The following is a 16151-nucleotide window of genomic DNA, read 5'->3' on the forward strand; positions in this document are numbered from 1 at the left end:
ATAAAGGAGAAAAAGCGCCCCAACAATTGTAAAGCAATTTCTCCCGAGCACGGCAATACCCTATATGTGGTTATAAACTGCTGCTTGGATACACCTCAGGGCTCAGAATGGCAGGAGTGCTACTTGGCATGTAGATTTTGGTTGATTGTTTTTTGGGCGCCATGTCGCATTTGCAGAGCCCCTGAGGTACCCGTACAGTAGAAACCCCTGAGAAGTGAATCCATTTTGGAAACTTTACCCTTCAGGGTAATCATCTAGGGGTGTACTGAGCATTTTGATCCCACAGGTGTTTCATAGATTGTATTAGAATCAGGCAGTGAAAATGAAAAAAATAATTTTTTCCCAAAAATATGTAGTTTTGCACCCAATTTTTTTCCCCACAAGGGGTAATAGGAGAAAAAACAACACATAATTTGTTACCCAATTTCTCCCGAGTACGGCAATACCCAATGTGTGGCCCTAAACTGCTATTTGGGCACATGGCAGAGCTCAAAATGGAAGGAGTGCCATGTGGCCTTTGGAGGACAGATTTTGCTGGACTGGTGTACGGGCAACATGTCGCATTTGCAGAGCTCCCTTAGGTACCAGAGTAGAGTGTAAAACCATGAGAAGTGACCCCATTTTGTAAACTACACCCCTCAAGGCATTTATCATTTGCCTGGATATATGACAGGGCTTAGGAGTGAAAGGCGCATGTGAGACCTATTATGGTGATTTTCGCAGCATTAGCCCACAATGGCAGGGCTCTGGGGTCAAATAGGAAAACAAACCCCCAAGTAGTGACCCCCATTTTGGAAACTGCACCCCTAAAGGCATTTTATTAAGGGGTGTAGTGAGCATTTTGACCACACAGGTTTTTTTTTTTCTATTAGAAATGAATGCTCAGTTGATGGTGCAAAGTGAAAATTGCAAATTTCCACAGGTATGTGCCATTTTAGTGCACAATATTTTGTGCCCAGTTCGTGCCACTGAAGACAAATACCTCAAACTGTTAAGCGGGTTCTCCCAGGTATGGCGATGCCATATATGTGGACGTACACTGCTGCTTGGGCACGCTGCAGGGCCCAGAAGGGAGGGAGCGCCATTTGGCTTTTGGAGCGTGGATTTTGCTCGCTAGTTGTTCTGTTTGGGGTATTGCTGGTATTTGAGTTTATGATGTGGGGCAATATGTTATCTGTGCGGAGAACATCAGGGGCATAATAAGAGGGTGTAATAATGGTGTAAATAAATAATAATACGCAGATGTGTGGCCGGTGTCGCACTGATAAATGGCGCCTGATCTTATCCGCTTTTGGACACTTTGCACATTTTGCATCGCCATATTCTGAGAGCCAAAACGTCTTTATTTTTTCTCCCCCAGAGCTGTGTGAGGGCTTATATGTTGCGGGACAATCTGTAGATTTCATTGGCACCATTTTGCGGTACATGTGATTTTTTTGATCACTTTGTATTTCATTTTTTTGGCAAGCCAGGTGACCAAAAACCTGCAATTCTGATGTTTTTTATTATTTTTTTTTTTTACGGCATTCGCCATGCGCTATGACAATTTTACGTTATTCTGCGGGTCGGTACGATTACGGCGTTACCAGATGTATATAGTTTTTCTTATGTTTTGCAGCGTCTGCACGATAAAATCCCTTTTGTTTCAATTTTTGGTGTCACCATATTCTGAGAGCCATAACTTTTTTATTTTTCCATCAAAAAAGCTGTGGGAGGGCTTGTTTTTTGCGGGACGGGCTGCGTTTTTTAATGGTGTAATTTTGGGGTACATGCAACTTTTAGATCCCTTTTTTTATTCTGTTTTGCAAGGGGTAGTGACTAACAAACAGCGATTCTGGAATAGTTTTTTATTTAATTTTTTTACGGTGTTCACTGTACGGGTAAAATAGCATGATATTTTTATAGTTTGGGTCGTTACGGACGCGGTGATACCACATATGTGTACTTTTTTTATGTTTTTTGGTTTTTCCTATAATAAAAGACTTATTATAGGAAAAAAGGCTGTTATAGTGTTTTTTAACATGAAAAGTATTTTTTTTTACTTTTTTTCAACATTTTTATTAACTTGTTTTAACTTTTTTTTTTTGTCCCACTAGGGAACTTGAAGGCATGAAGCCCTGATCGCTATTCTAATACACTGCACTACCTACATAGTGCAGTGTATTAGAGCTGTCAGCTATTCACTGACAGCACGCCTATTAGGCTTCGCCTCCCGGCGGGGCCTAATAGGCTTCCGTACTAGGAAGCGATTGTTAGGCTATGGTTGCCATAGCAACCATCGGAACCTTCGTGGGTGCCGATGGTTGTTATTAGCAATTATAGGGTACGATCTAATCACTTAGATGCAGCGATAGCTGCATCTAAGGGGTTAATCGGCCGGATCGGAGCCTTGCTCCGGTCCTGGCCGTTAGGGCACGATGTCAGCTGTGACAAACAGCTGACACCCGCGCCCGTGGCAACCATCGTGGTTGCCGACAGGCTACAAGCCACTTCGATGCATCGATCACGTTGATCGATGCATCGAAAGGGTTAATCGGCCGGATCGGAGCCTAGCTCCGGTCCTGGCCGTTGCAGAGGGGTGCCGGACATCTGATTCCCGGCGGTGATAACGCTGGCTCAGTTTCTGAGCCAGCGTCATCACATACCCACGTCATAGAGCTGTGATTGGTCAGTCTGCTTTGACTGACCAATCACAGCGATCGCCGGCAGGAGACCGCTGTGAATGGTCCCCTGCCGTCTTACTGTGCCGGTCAACTGTCATAAACAGTTGACGGCACAGTTCTGTCACCTTGTCCTTTGACAGGGTGACAGTTTTTAGCCAGGACGCACCGGTACGTCCCTGTGGCTTAAAGCACTTCAATGCAGGACGTACCGGTACGTCCTGGTGCGCTAAGGGGTTAATTATCAACTACATCTGTCCAAGTAGATTTAATAGGGACATAACCCATAACAGTTCATATAAATGACTATTCACACGATCAACAAGCGTTTTATTGCTAGTTATTCAGTCACTTCACGCTTAAGTTTGACCGATTATCTACTCATGTGCCACCTGGGTCGTTTTTCCCGCCATCTGAGTGGCACCCAATAGTTTTCACGGACCCATTCACTATAGTGGGTGAAAATGGACCGTGGAAAGATAGAACATGTCCTATCTTTCCACGGATCATGGACAGGACTCGGGCAACACACACGGTTGCATGCATTAGGGCTTAGTTTTCTTTCACACGGCAGTATTTAGCCTCAGTATGTGTAAGCCTAAACCAGAAGTGAAAGTGACTTTATTCTCAAACTGTTGCTGCTGCTTTGTCTGACTAACTTGGATTGCTTCTAACCACGACTCTGCCTGAAGGTAGTAATACACAGCCCAACGTGGGCCGAGTAAATGAGCGCCGATCAACAGCTAGTTGATCGGCGCTCGTTTGGTCCTTTCACAAGGAGCTAGTATGAAGACGAGCGCTCATTACTCCGATCGCTGGTCCCCATACAGTTCTATCGTGTCGGCAGCACGTCTCCCTGTTTGCACAGGGAGATGTGCTGCTGAAAACGGTAAAAGTTTATGCATTTATAACGCCACGATCAGCCGATGAACGAGCGATAATTGGCCAGTGTTAAAGGGCCTTTAATCTCAACCTGCCGTTGCTTATTTGTGTACCGAACTTGACCACTCTTGCTTTAGAATACCATCCTTCAAGATTGCTTCAGCCGCTGGACTCCAAACCTGCTTCTAGACCTTGACAGCACTGCTACATTTTCTCTAAAGATGACACCTTACATAGTGAACATAACAGCTGTTGTAAAGTGGACCCAGTGACCTTCAGCTGCAGGCTCAGTGTACTTGCATATGTCCATAAAGCAGCCTATGAAAACAGGGCAAACATAGAAATAGTTTCTAATATTGGAGAAATCGAACAACTAGAAACTAAACAACCTTCAATCTCCCTTCAATAAAATAAAAGTATTAATTTAAGCATTTAGTAAGTAGCTGCACCTTTAAAGGGAAGCCTATCAATGATGTAAGTGTCTTGAATTCTTAAAATGTATATACTAAAAAATGCACATGTGTGTAGATGCTCCCATTCCCACTGGACCAGTTTACAGATTTTAAGTGATTTATGTTCTTTTTTTAGTGTCTACTGATTCCCCATTAAAGCTTTTATATAAATCCTAGAATTAAAAATAAATAAATAATACTACTTTATTCTCAGCAGTTATTTATAATATGTAATAACATGTATCAATTGTATTAATGTGAGGCAGTTGAATCCGCAAAAAAAATATTTGGCAAGGCTAATGAATGGACGAGTTAATAATGATCTATTCCTGCAGGTCAATGTTTTCCAAGATTAATACAATATGAATATAAACCAGACTTTAGTACCCAACATCCTCATGTATCTTCGTTTATACACACACACACACACACACACACACACACACACACACACACACACACACACACACACATATATATATATATACACACATATATATTCTTGAAATTTAAAATAATTCTTTACAGATGAATACTTCAGCTACAGAAAGAAGCTTTATTGTGGTCTCATTATAACCTACAGGACCTTTGACATGTTGGTGATATTCAAAACATGACATCTACTATTATTTTTGTAAAGTAATAAAGTGGTTGTAATGACGGGGTAGGGAGACAGTGAGGTGAGCCCTAATCTACCCGCCACTCAGTCCCTGCCTACTTGCACGGCCCGTCCTAGGCGACGGCGTACAAATGGGTGACGGTCCCTACGCTCATGATGTGCACGACAGACAAACAGACAAGGGTACACAGAAGCTAAGGGAAATGGGACAGTTGCCCACGGCAACACCGTGAGCAACAAGAGTAGTGAACAAGCCGAGTCAAACCAGGAGTGTACGAGGTACCAAACGCAGAGCAGGAGAGTAGTCAGTAAAGCCAGGGTCAATATGAAGGAGAGGTCAATAGTACAAGCAGCAGCAGCAGAGCCAGGAAAAAGGTAGAATCATAGGCAAAGGAGGAGCAGGAAATGAAGGTATAAATAGACAGAGGGCGGGAGCTAGCTCCGTCTGGCCAGGCTGTGATAGGCTCTCCCACTTCTCAGCCTCCCAGCCCGAGTGGTAGATGATCGAGTCACTCTATCAGACTTAGGAGCAGGTGCAGAATGATTAACCACGGGCGTCGACACAGAAGCTGTGTCTGGCAGATCCTTTACAGTACCCCTCCTTTTATGAGGGGCCACTGGACCCTTTCTAGGGGGACCTGGCTTATTGGGGAACCGAAGATGCAACCTCCTGAGCAATACCCCAGCGTGAACATCCCGGGCGGGTACCCAAGTCCTCTCCTCAGGCCCGTATCCTCTCCAATGGACCAGGTACTGGAGGGAGCCTTGGACCATCCTGCTGTCCACAATCTTGGCCACCTCTAATTCTACCCCTTCAGGGGTGAGAACAGGGACCGGAGGTTTCGTCGAGGTAGCCAAGGACGGGGAGCAGTGTTTCAGGAGGGAGGCATGAAACACATTGTGTATTCGAAAAGACGGGGGTAACTCCAGTCGGAAGGAGACAGGGTTAAGTACTTCAATGACCTTGTACGGCCCTATATACCAGGGAGCACATTTTTTGGACGGGACTTTAAGGCGCAAATTTTTTGAAGACAGCCACACCAGATCCCCGACCACAAACAAGGGGTTAGCAGAACGTCTTCTATGTGCCTGAGTCTTTTGTATGCTCTGGGACGCCTCTAGTTTCTTCTGAACCTGGGCCCAGACGGTGCACAGTTCCCGATGAACGACATCTACCTCGGGATTGTTGGAACCACCAGGTGAAACGGAGGAGAACAGTGGATTAAACCCAAAATTACAGAAAAAGGGGGAGACACCTGACGAGTTACTGACCCGGTTATTAAAGGAAAATTCGGTGAGGGAAATGAAGGAGACCCAATCATGTTGACAGTCAGAGATAAAACACCTTAAATATTGTTCTAGAGACTGATTAGTCCTCTCAGTTTGGCCATTAGTTTCAGGATGGAAGGCCGAGGAGAAGGACAGATCAATCTCCAACTTTTTACAGAAAGCTCTCCAAAACAATGAAACAAATTGTACCCCTCTGTCAGAAATTATATTGACAGGAACCCCATGGAGACGCAGGATGTGTTTGACAAACAAGGTAGCTAACGTCTTAGCATTGGTTAGTTTTTTGAGGGGCACAAAGTGGCACATCTTACTGAAGCGGTCTACTACGACCCACACCACCGACTTGCCTTGAGATGGAGGCAGATCGGTGATATGGGTCCAAGGTCTCTGGGGAATGGGCAAAGAACATAGTAAGCCCGCTGGTCGGGACCTGGGAGTCTTGGACCTAGCACAAATTTCACAAGCGGCGACGTAGGCCTTAACGTCTTTAGGCAACCCAGGTCACCAATAGTTTCTGGCAATGAGGTGCTTGGTACCCAGGATGCCTGGATGACCAGATAGTGCAGAGTCATGATTTTCCCTTAGCCGGAATTGCAGGGGAACAAACAGCTTGTTCTCAGGAAGGTTCCTGGGAGCTGAACCTTGATCAGCCGCAATTTCGGAGACTATGTCAGAATCAACAGAGGAAATGATTATACCTGTGGGCAAAACACAAGCAGGATCTTCCTCCGAAGGAGGGCTGGCCATGAAACTAAGCGACAGTGCATCAGCTTTAATATTTTTAGACCCAGCCCTATAGGTGACCAAAAAGTTGAATCTAGTAAAAAACAACGCCCATCGAGCTTGTCTCGGGTTTAGCCTCCGGGCAGATTTTAGGAAAACCAGATTCTTGTGGTGGGTAAGGACCGTTACCTGGTGCCCAGCCCCCTCCAAGAAGTGGCGCCACTCTTCAAAAGCCCATTTAATGGCTAAGAGTTTGCGGTTGCCAATGTCATAGTTACTCTCAGTGGGCGAGAACTTCCTGGAGAAGTAGGCACAGGGACGGAGATGGGTGAGGGACCTGGTACCCTGGGACAAGACAGCACCCACTCCCACCTCGGAGGCGTCAACCTCCACGATGAATGGCTCCATTTGGTTAGGCTGAATCAGCACTGGGGCCGAGATAAAGCACTTCTTAAGGACCTCAAAAGCCTGGACCGCCTCTGGAGGCCAGTGGAGGAGATCAGCACCTTTGCGAGTAAGATCCGTAAGTGGCTTAGCGATGACCGAGAAGTTAGCAATAAATCTCCTGTAATAATTAGCAAACCCCAGGAAGCACTGTAACGCCTTCAGGGAGGCAGGTTGGACCCATTCAGCCACAGCCTGGACCTTGGCAGGGTCCATGCGGAATTCATGAGGAGTGAGGATTTGACCCAAAAATGGTATCTCCTGCACCACAAACACACATTTTCCGGTTTTAGCAAACAGTTTGTTTTCCAGAAGGGCCTGGAGCACCTTCCTGACATGCTCAGTGTGGGAGGCCCAGTCCTTGGAAAACACAAGTATGTCATCAAGGTACACTACAAGAAATACCCCCAGGTAGTCTCTTAAAAGCTCATTTATGAAATTCTGGAAGACCGCGGGAGCATTACACAACCCAAAGGGCATGACGAGGTATTCGAAATGACCTTCGGGCGTGTTAAACGCAGTCTTCCACTCATCCCCCTCTCTGATGCGGATAAGGTTATAAGCCCCCCGTAGATCAAACTTAGAGAACCATTGGGCCCCCTGAACCTGATTGAAGAGATCAGGAATCAAAGGAAGGGGATACTGGTTCCTTACAGTGACCTTATTCAAGTTTCGGTAATCGATGCACGGCCTAAGACCACCATCCTTCTTCCCTACGAAGAAGAAGCCAGCACCTACCGGAGAAGTAGAGGTGCGAATGTAACCCTTGGCCAGGCATTCCTGGATATACTCTCTCATGGCTTCACGTTCGGGACAAGAGAGATTAAATATCCTACCCTTAGGGAGCTTAGCTCCTGGTACCAAATTGATTGCGCAATCGTATTCTCTATGAGGAGGTAACACGTCGGAGGCCTTTTTAGAAAAATCAGTGAAGTCCTGAATAAACTCAGGTAGAGTGTTCACCTCCTCAGAGAGAGAAATAAAATTAACAGAAAAACATGACGTCATGCATTCACTACCCCATTTGGTAAGATCCCCAGTATTCCAGTTAAACGTGGGATTATGCATCTGCAACCAGGGAAGGCCTAAAATCAAATCGGACGATAATCCCTGGATCACCAGTACAGAGCACTGCTCCAAATGCATGGAGCCAACAAGGAGTTCAAAAACAGGGGTATGCTGCGTAAAATAACCATTAGCAAGTGGAGAGGAGTCGATACCCACTACCGGGACAGGTTTAGGCAAATCAATCAATGGCATAGCTAGTGACATAGCAAATTCCACAGACATAATATTAGCAGAAGACCCTGAATCCACGAAGGCACTGCCGGTAGCAGACCTACCCTCAAAAGAAACCTGAAAGGGAAGAAAGATCTTATTAGGTTTCATATTTACGGGAAATACCTGTGCGCCCAAGTGACCTCCCCGATGCTCATTTAGGCGCGGAAGTTCTTCCGGCTGCTTATTCTTACACCTAGGACAGTTGTTCACTTGATGCTTGTCATCCCCACAGTAGAAGCAGAGACCATTCTTCCTGCGGAGCTCTCTACGTTGTTGGGGAGACACGGAGGCACCGATTTGCATTGGTTCATCCGAGTTTTCCGTGGAAGAACGAAGCAACGGAACCTCGGGAGCCATCATGGGGGAGCCAGAGGAGAAAGCACAAAAACGTTCAAGTCGTCGTTCCCTGAGAGGTCGGTCAAGACGTACCGCTAAAGCCATAACCTGATCTAGAGAGTCAGAAGAGGGATAGCTAACTAACAGGTCTTTCAGGGCGTTCGACAGACCCAATCCAAACTGGCACCTCAAGGCAGGGTCATTCCACCGAGAAGCTACACACCACTTCCTAAAGTCAGAACAGTACTCCTCAACGGGTCTCTTACCCTGACGTAAGGTCACCAGCTGACTCTCGGCAAAGGCAGTCTTGTCAGTCTCGTCATATATGAGCCCGAGAGCAGAAAAAAAAAAGATCAACAGAGGAAAGTTCAGGGGCGTCAGGAGCCAAGGAGAAGGCCCGTCCAGGAGCCGGGACATAATTATACCCACTCGCTGGCTCTCAGAACCTGAGGAGTGGGGCCTTAGACGGAAATAGAGCCTACAACTCTCCCGAAAGGAGAAAAAAGTCTTCCGGTCCCCTGAGAATCGGTCAGGCAACTTGAGTTGGGGTTCAAGAGGTGAGGTGGGAGGCACTACCAGGGTAGCAACATGCTGGTTGTCCCTCTGAGCCAGGGCTTGGACCTGTAGGGAGAGGCCCTGCATTTGCTGAGCCAGGGTCTCAAGGGGGTCCATAGTAGTGTCAGGGACCAGGGTAGAAAAGGTATATGGGCCTGTGATTATGTAATGACGGGGTAGGGAGACAGTCAGGTGAGCCCTAATCTACCCGCCACTCAGTCCCTGCCTACTTGCACGGCCCGTCCTAGGCGACGGTGTACAACTGGGTGACGGTCCCTACGCTCAATATGTGCAAGACAGACAAACAGACAAGGGTACACAGAAGCTAAGGGAAATGGGGCAGTTGCCCGCGGCAACACCGTGAGCAACAAGAGTAGTGAACAAGCCGAGTCAAATCAGGAGTGTACGAGGTACCAAACGCAGAGCAGGAGAGTAGTCCGTAAAGCCAGGGTCAATATGAAGCAGAGGTCAATAGTACAAGCAGCAGCAGAGCCAGGAAACAGGCAGAATCACATGCAAAGGAAGAGCAGGAAATGAAGGTATAAATAGACAGAGGGCGGGAGCTAGCTCCGTCTGGCCAGGCTGTGATAGGCTCTCCCACTTCTCAGCCTCCCAGCCCGAGTGGTAGATGATCGAGTCACTCTATCAGACTTAGGAGCAGGTGCAGACTGATTAACCACAGGCGTCGACACAGAAGCTGTGTCTGGCAGATCCTTTAGGGTATGTTCACACGGTAGCTGGCTTTTACAGCTGAAATGACAGCCTGTTTTCAGAAGAAAACAGCTGCGTCGTTTCAGCCGTAAATGCTCCTCCTCGTAATATACGAGGCGTCTGTGACGCTCGTATATCTTGAGCTGCTCTTCATTGAGTTCAATGAAGAACGGCTCAAATTACGTTGCAAAGAAGTGCCCTGCACTTCTTTGCCGAGGCAGTCAATTTACGCGTCGTCGTTTGACAGCTGTCAAACGACGACGCGTAAATTACAGGTCGTCTGCACAATACGTCGGCAAACCCATTCAAATGAATGGCCAGATGTTTGCCGACGTATTGTAGCCTTATTTTCAGACGTAAAACGAGGCATAATACGCCTCGTTTACGTCTGAAAATAGGTCGTGTGAACCCAGCCTTACAGTGGTTTTCTGTGATCAAATAATCATACTTATGCACAAAAAATATATTTGTTAGATCTTAACCCTTTAAGGACACAGCTTATTTTGGACTTCAGGATACAGACATTATTCTAATCGGATGCTTCATTTTATGTGGTAATAATTTTGGAATGCTTTGACTTATCCAAATGATTCTGAGATTATTTCTTCTTGACACATTATACTTTAAAGGGTTTGTCCGGCCACGCAACTGCATACTGATGACCTATCTATCCTTTAATTGGGCAGTAAATTTTGGCCGATACAGTCTTTATTTCTAAAACAAATTCAAAATGTAAAGAAAAATGTTAAAAAAATTAGCATTTTCCTAAATTTGAAATCCTCTTCATTTTAGTAGAATAACTATACCACACAAATGAGTAAGTAAATCAGGTTTATCATATGTCTTTTATGTAGGCATCATCTTTAAATGTTATTGTTTTGTTTTTTTTTAGAAAAATATGAGGCTTTTAATTTATATGCCGTTTTTTAAATTTTCAACAAAATTTGCAAAACATTTTATTAGGCAACAAATACCTTCTGAAGTGGCTTTTAGAAACCCCCCATAAATCTCCCCATTTTAAAAACTACACCTCTCAAAGTATTTAATACAGCATTAAAGGAAGTTTGTTAATCCCTTAGGAATTTCACAAAAATTTAAGCAAAGTGGAGGTAAAATGTAAAAGTTAAATATTTTTTTTTAAAGAAATTAAATTTAAATTCTTTTTGACACGTGTGAACAGAGCCTTAGTGTTGCACTTTTCTCAGAGTGAATGTTTCTGATGTTTAAACAAAAATTTTGATTAAATAAAGGCATCCATGTTTTTTTAATACCCCATTGAATTATAAAAATGATTTAATTTTAGCTTTTAATTTCCACAACGGATATAGGAGAAAAGCACCCCAATTAGCTACGTAATTTCTTCCGATTACAACAATATTTTATATGTGGTCTTAGGCCTCATGCATACTTCCGTCGGCCGTTGAACGGCCGCTAATGACTTCCGTGAATCACGGGCCACACACGGATGGCTTCCGTGTGCAGTCCGTTGTTTCACGGACCAAATCAATGCAAAGGCAGAGACTGTTCCCGCCAAAAACGAGCAGGAATAGGACCTGCCCTATTTTTGACATAACGGCCGCACGGTTCCGTTAAAACAATGGAAGTGTGCATGGCCCCATTGAAATGAATGTGTAGGTGCTATCTGTTAAAACAACGGATAGCACCCTGATGAAAAAAAACTGAAGAGGGCATGAGGCCTTAAACTGCTGGTCCAGCTTTACTTTTCTTTCCTGGATAAAACAGTGCATCATGCTACAACATTCTGACCATCAAATAGCAAACATGGAAAAGAACTAACACAAGTGTGAAAATAGCCTTACTATTTGCTTTATCTGACACCCATATCACCATTTGACAAAGTAACTGCACCTTTCATTACTCAGTCAAAAAACTAATAATTAGATTGACTAAATAGACAGTCCTGTGTTTAAATGGACACTAAAAGCCCTATTACACCGGACAATTATCGGGCAAACGAGAGTTCACAGAAAACTTGTTCCCTATAATTGCTCTGTGTAAACAGGTCAACGATCAGCCGATGAACGATCAAACGCTCGTTCATCGGCTGATTGCATCGTTTTAAATGCCGAAACTATTAACGTTGTTGGCAGCACATCTACATGTGTAAACAAGGAGATGTGCTACCGAAATCCTAATCTGCCGTACCCCCCCCCCCCTGTTGTCAAGCAAAATCTGTCCCTAGTTAGAGGTGAGAAGACAAACTGCGAGAAGTGGGGGTGCGTCTCTGCAGTGCCTACCTATACAAGTTTATGGAGAGGGAGGAGGAAGAAGGAGGAAGCAGGGAGAGAAAGAGACGCAGACACACTGCCAATACAAGCCTATGGACAGGGCATGGAGGAACAGGAGCAGGATGATTCTCCTCTACTATGTGTACAGTATAGTGGAGACATGGAAGTCGTTAGGCTCCACCCACTAGCTTAGAGACAATAGACAATGAGAGATAGAGCCTGCAGAGGGAAAAACTGCTAAAATATGCAGAATTCATGAGTGGTATTTCTCATGTACACATATATGACAGCTTATTCTGAAAAGTCATCTGAAAAGTTAGGTACACTTTAAGGATGTGAATTTACATCAAATCTCGCAGCAAATGGTGTGGTTTTGTTATGATTCGCAACAAAAACGCATCTGAACTGCGTTAATTCTCAGCCTTAACCTTACTATGTACTGAACCTTACCATGATGAAAGTGAAGTACTCACCAAAAAGCTTCTACAAGAACATTTTTCCACAATCAAAGGAAATTCCAGAGGAGTTGATAAAAAGAAGTTGTTGAAATATATCAGTATGGAATGGGTTACAAAGCACAACTTGCTTTTGTATTGGCTTGATTTGAACCCAATACAGGGCAAACCAATGTCAATGTTAAAATAACATCAACTAATAGGAAGTAGGGTTGTCACGATACCAGAATTTGAACTTCGATACCGATACTTTGTGTAGTATTAAATTTTTCGATACTAAAACGATACTTTGCCAACAGTAATAAAAAATAAATAAGTTCTTCCATTTTCTGATGTGAGGCACAAGGCGTGATGAATTTTGAATGTGCCTCACATTAATAGTAATTAACCCCATCATGTTTCTCAGTCATAATGGACAACATTGGGTTAATGTGAAAGGTACATGATGGGGTTAATTACTATTAATGTGAGGCACATGGAGGTTAAATTCATTACCCCTCGTGTCTCACATTAATAAGTGAAAGAAAACAGTTTTTACTTTATTTTTTGACAGCGTACACATCATAAATGACGCAAAAAATTTGTTGTGCAGGTCATTACGGCCGCGTCAATCCCGAATATGTGTTTCATTTATGTATTAAGACATTTTTATTTTATTGTAAAAACTGTGTATGTATATTTTTTTTAATTTAACTTTACTTTATGTTTTTTTTTTTACTTTATTGTACTGGCATATGCCAGTACATTAGCCTGTGTACGGATAGTACACAGGTAGTTGTTAGGACATACCTAAGTATGCCCTAACAACAGGAAATATGGTCAGCCCTGTCTGCCATATATGGCATGTCCCTGGATCGCGTCACAGGGATTCCCTCTGACGTGATCCAAGTGCCATTCCACTTCTCATTTTTCCCTTGAATGCATCGTGCCTCCCTAATAGGAAGGTTGTAATAATTGCTGCTAAAGGTGGTGCAACCTCTTTTATTTTCATTTTTTTCTCATGTGATATGGATGTTGGATAACTTTGTTCCTGCACGAATTTCGAAAATCTTTTGTCTAGTATTACAATATGTTTAAAGATCAGGAATCGTTCATCTTTACAATATGCAATAACAGGGAACATCTGGATGGGGGGGGGGGGTCTAAAGATCAAGAATCATTAAGAGTCACAATATGCACTAACAAGGTACATCTGGAAAGGGGAATGTGGTGAACTCTCTTTTATATCATTGTAAAGCAAATCAAAAAGGATAAACCAAAAAAGATTATGATGCTTCTCATTAGATCTAATTGTATCTATGTACTGCTCTAATTATTACTTCGATATAAAACCTGAGGATTTTAACGTAGACATATAACTGGAAGATGAAAAGGAAAGTCTGTGACTCACAGAACTCTCCAGCAGGCAGGGGAATAGTTTGCTATGCCGTTACTGTGGGGATGAAAGGGTTATGTAACCGAAGGCAAAAGCATCCAATCCACACCTAGCATGCTGCCAAGCCACAGATTACCCCATCTGAGTGAACACATGGAAGACTTCTAATCAAAGGGAACTCCACACAGAAAAGGCATGTCTTGCCCGAGGTAGCGAGGCTTTTTCTTTTTGGCTTAACTTGATGGAAAGTACATTTTAATGCATACATTTCCTTTTTCAGGATTTGCTAAATAAAAGGGTTAAAGAAAGTCCAACAAGTTTTTAAAGGAAATGTGTCATCAGAAAATGACCTATAGCTTAAATCAAGTTTTTATGTTAAACATATTTTTAACGAATATTTGGTGATTTTTATTTATTTTTTTCTATGTCATTATCGAAAGTATATTTAAAAATAATCCTAAAATTCCTGCAGTTATTAGACGGGCCACTAAATTATAGATAACACAGGATCCACAGGATGGACACAGCTCCCTACTATCCCTTCCTGCACAATAACCCCTACAGGTCACAGAGAATGCCTAGAACACTCTCCCATGGAAGTCAATGAGTCATCTCCTCTTCACAGGTTTCTATGGTCCATGTGGCTGCTGTAAAGCATATCTCTAAATGCTGTTAACAGCAGCTCAGCCAAGATGGCTGCCTCCATGATCATGTACATGAAACAGAATTTTTTTTAAAAATCTACAAACAAAAAATTTAAATTGAGAAAATAGAAAAAACAATATGTATCAGTATCTGGTTTTAATAAGGACATCAGTATGATAACCTAAGGGCTCATGCAGTCGTGATTTCGTTTTTTTCTACTGTGTAACTAAGGCTGTGTTCACATCAGCGTTGCCCTTCCGTTGAGGAGTTCCGTCCGAGGTTTTCATCGGGTTAACCCCTCAACGGAAAGGTAAACTGTCGACTGCGCTATCAACGGAAAGGCAAACTGTCGACTGCGCTATGTATTCCGTTAAAACAACGGAACCCTGTCACAACGGTGACAAACGGAAACTATTAGCAATGTTTCCGTCACCATTGAAATCAATGGTGAGGGAAATGGAAGCTAAGGTTTCAGTTTGCCTTTCCGTTGAGGGGTTAACCCGACGGAAACTTCTGACGGAACCCCTCAACGGAAGGGCAATGCTGGTGTGAACAGGCCCTAACAATTATGGTACGGAGTCCATCAGGACCAGTGGCAAGATGATTACCAATACTGCTATTGCTATTTCGCAAACTGGCAATGATGTGCTACAGGTGTGGCAATTACATTTAAGGCTAAAATCTAATCCTGTTGAAAACAGAGTACGTCAATCAAAAAGATTTTTGCTTTTGATCAGTAGATTTCTCTTTCTTTGAAGTGATGAACGTCCGGTTGGATTGGACTATTTCTTCTGATTACTTGCTGCACCACTGCATTCCATACAAACATGTTGTAATGTTATTACATTTCCATAACAGATACAAGTTATTCTTTCTTGACTATAAACAATGAATAACAGTGGGAACAATAATGATGATCAAAAAAAAAGTAAAGAGGAGAAAATATGATTTACCCCAGAACTGGAGAAAAGTCTGTTGCCACCTCACCAAGGCGACTAGAAAATTGCATGGAACTTAGCTGTATGAAATTTGGCCATCACTGACAGCAACAGTCCCTGTCATTCCCAGCAAAGGAAGGATCGCACAGTGCGCTCCTGCTGGGCAGAAAGCACACAAGATAATGACAGTTCTGGGCGCTTCTCCTGCATTGATACAGAAGTTGGAAGCTGCCCATATGTACCTTCCTTCCAGCATAGGGCACATTGTGGGAGTGTGTGTTTCCAATATATATATAGGGAAGAGGACAATGTACTGCTGTAACCACTGGAGGGAACATGGCTGTGATCACTGGGGGGAAGGAAGATGGAAAAACCAAGGAACTGCTGAAACATTTTCGAAGATAGGGGATGAAAGCTTCTACTCGGACTACCAGTGTTGTGACACTATTGTGACTAGTAACAGTTGTCCAGGCCTGCTTTAGCTCCAGGAACTTCATTACCCGATTGTTATAATACAATAATAAATTATGAAATTG

General features: G+C 43.6%; 1 protein-coding gene across 2 annotated transcripts in view; it reads right to left on the reverse strand.

The window, feature by feature from the left end:
* TTC27 (tetratricopeptide repeat domain 27) overlaps positions 1 to 16151 on the reverse strand; it is a 376553-nt gene that overhangs the window by 204224 nt on the left and 156178 nt on the right. The gene's annotated exons all lie outside the window — the stretch shown is intronic.

The sequence above is a fragment of the Rhinoderma darwinii genome, chromosome 4 (genome assembly GCF_050947455.1).
Source record: "Rhinoderma darwinii isolate aRhiDar2 chromosome 4, aRhiDar2.hap1, whole genome shotgun sequence".
NCBI lineage: Eukaryota > Metazoa > Chordata > Amphibia > Anura > Rhinodermatidae > Rhinoderma > Rhinoderma darwinii.